The sequence below is a fragment of the Rhipicephalus sanguineus genome, chromosome 1 (assembly GCF_013339695.2).
Source record: "Rhipicephalus sanguineus isolate Rsan-2018 chromosome 1, BIME_Rsan_1.4, whole genome shotgun sequence".
NCBI lineage: Eukaryota > Metazoa > Arthropoda > Arachnida > Ixodida > Ixodidae > Rhipicephalus > Rhipicephalus sanguineus.
In genome coordinates this window covers 3,379,505-3,382,937 of record NC_051176.1, presented here as the reverse complement: position 1 = coordinate 3,382,937, position 3,433 = coordinate 3,379,505, and positions in this window count along the sequence as shown.

The window sequence follows — 3,433 nt, the reverse complement described above, 5'->3', positions numbered from 1 at the left end:
GCGTTTGCGAAAGGAGTGATATGATAGCTAGAAGAGCGAAAGTAGGGTTTAGTTGTAACAACTGCGACAGATCGCGCTCGTCCTATGTATACCTGTGAGTTCTTTTCGTGCCTCCTTCTTTGTGTCTGAGCAGCGCGCTGCAAGTGTCGAGCTGTGACAGTTCGCACTCGCCTTGTGTGTTTTCTTTTCCTGCGTCCTTTGAGTCTGAGAAGCGCGCAGCATGTTTCTAGCCCCTTGCCGCTCTTCCTATGTCATTCCAATTTCTTGTTATCGCATTCATTGCTTCGCCCTTGAGGCGAAACTGTGACTTTTTTCTTAAAACTAGCTCCAGTTGCTACGTGTTGGTTCAAAAAGTAACGCGAAAGGTGAAGTAAAATAGACGAAATTTGAGAGTGAGCGCAGTTATTTGCAGCACCACCGCACGCGATGAACAAAAACGTAAAGTATGGCCTCCGAGATTTTCGCGAATATGAGACTCCAAACCAGATTTCACATTTTGCGTTAATTTTTTGTAGCAATACGTAGCAACAGAAGCTAGTTTTAAGAAACAAAGGAAAACCAATACAGCTATAATAGGTAACACTAAAAAACATGGTTGATCCCGCCGTCATAGGAATCGGAATAACACGAAATTAAAGTGTGCCCTTACAGAAGTAACTGAATGTTTACTGTACATTGATATAAGAGCGTTTGCACAATGTATATTGATGTCTGGCAGCTAATGGCACCGTTTAACGTGTATGCACCCACTTTGATGTTTGGTGGTACATCTCCATCCCGACGACAAATGTCCATGTTAAATGACTAAACAAACCATTGTGGTAGCTCTAGTAGTTAACGCTGAAAGCGTAATCAGAGAATACGTGTGATAGCCAGAAGAGCGTCGCATATTGGACGCAGAACTTGGTCGCCCTCCCGCGGCATGTTAAAATGTGATTGAACACTACGGCCAGACTAGAGGGAAACGCAAAACGCGTCGTGCCGCCCCAATAGCCCAGATGCGATTTTTCTCGAGGCGAGCGCGTGAGCGGGAAACGCGTTGTTACAGCCAGGTGAGGCAGGCGTGCGTCGCACAGCTATTTTTGGTTTGGATTAGAGTGATGCTATGAGCGAGGCCGACGCTTTTACGACGCTTGGGCCAGTGGCGTACCAACTCGTTCGCGAGTGGGGGGTGATGTAGTCGGGGGTCTGCCCAGAGGACCGGAGCCAGCCAGAGTCACGGGGAGATGTCGAGGAGAGGAGCCCGGAGCTGTTAACCGGTAACGTTTATTACATTATTTACAGGTAGCGTGTTGCTATATGATGGGGTTAGCATCATGGAAGCTCTCGGAGCTCGTGAGAGCTTGAGAGAACTTGTGAGAGCTCGTCGGGAGCGCATCGGCGCTCGCATTTTATGTCCTGGCCTTCCCAGGGTTCCCTGTAGGAAAAAACAATGGAGGCCAGGACAGTCCAATGAAAATTTCCATATATATATATATGGAAATTTTCATTGAAGGAAAGATGGAAATTTTCATTGGACTGTCCTGGCCTCCATTGTTTTTTATATATATATATATATATATATATATATATATATATATATATATATATATATATATATATATATATATATATATATATATATATATATATATATATATATTTGATTTGAGGCGATTTTTTATATTCATAGAGCTGATCAGATGGCTTGCCTTTCAAAACTTTGTTTTAGATCAAGGAAGGATCTGCACAAACAGATTGTGCAGGCTGGGCCGCACAATACCGCGACAACAAAGCAGTGTTTAATGAAATTTTGGAAATAATACCGCGAAGTTTAAAAAGTACACCCAAATTTAACCTGATCACCTGAGCATTCCATCAGCAAACTTCCCAGTCTTAGTTTGGCGTTGTAGATACGATGAGTATGAAGAACCTGCTATGACTCTAGTACCTTAAATTCTCACTTATCAACGCGGCAGCGTTAAAGAGCTCGTTTCGTACGCATTCCGGTGTCGGCGTCGGTGACGGCGTCGTTGGTTATGAGCGAAAAATCATCTTTTCCGTGACCGAAAAATTGAGGAAGACGCAAATAAAATAAATAAAAGAAATGGGGTCCCTATGAGAATCGAACCCACGTCGTCTGTGTGGCAAGCATGTGTTCTACCGCAGAGCCACGCTTTTTCTTGAAAATGCTTCGCAAAAAAACGCTATATCAATGCCACGTAGTGGAATGTGTGTCTAACGTATGTAATATTGCGTGGCAGAAGCGTAGAATCGCTCTAGGCGTCAGGGTTGCCAATGGTGGCTACTTTTCGCCAAACTGGCGAATTTGAGAGGCCCGTGGTGACCTAAAATTATGAATGGCGACATGGCGAATTTTTGGCGATTTTCGGCGAAGGTCTCCAGTGAGTTATGCATCCTAAGCTCAGTGTCTTCCCAACGAATGAGCGGCAACATTCTCTGTATTTTCCTTGGTTTTGAGACCCACGAGTAGAATGTGCACATTACGCGTCATTCGGAAGTCCATCCTGTAATTCGTGCGTATCTCCAATTCATCTAGATGCAGGAGGTACTTGAACGTCCCACAGCGACATTCTAGCAAAATGTAAGTCAGCGAACTGCCTTACAAACCACGAGGGGGTAATGTTTGACTATAGGTTTATGGCTTTAGGTGCTTTAAGCTTCTCTAAAGTTTTGTTTTTGAAGGGGCTAGACGACGGGTTGGCGGAGCGTTCCGACCATTTGTTCGGCCAAAGCTGCAACTGTTCTGAATAGCTTGACGACTTATTCACTGTTGCAATGCACCCAAGTTAGCTCGTAAAGACAGTTTTGGAATAGCGAAGATAGGCGGATACGCGGCTATTTGTCAAATAGAAAAAAAATATTTATTGAAGCATTTTCCACTGCTCTCAGTGAGCGCGTGCAATGAAAACAATTGCTATATCACATTTTACATTGTCTACCTGTTTATTATTATAACGCATCGGATTGACGCGTGTAGGTATAAGTTACTATAAGAAAAGGTCGGTGGCGTCCGGTATCACATCAGTTCACACTGAAAAGGTGTAAGACTCACTAATGATCGTTTCCTGTAAGACTTCTGTCGTGTTGCCTTCAATAAACCTTTTAACCCTTTTAATTCGTATAAGGTTACGTAAAGCTGCCTACAAACAACGCTTTCACAGTTTTCGCCCAAAGTTTACCGCACTTGTACCTTTGAAACGAGCGGACAGGGATGGAAGGATATCATAAGCGTTTCATTCATTCACCCTTGCGCCACCACGCAGATCTTGCGGCTAGTCGGAGAAGCAGCACCATGGACTCCCATGGTGAAGCGGGCGATACGACTGGCATTGAGGAACGTCAACATAATTTAAGGGTATGGGATGACACTGTGTTCTACGGTGCCATACGTGAGTTTAAACTTTTGTTACTAGGTATGCCGCCCATATCC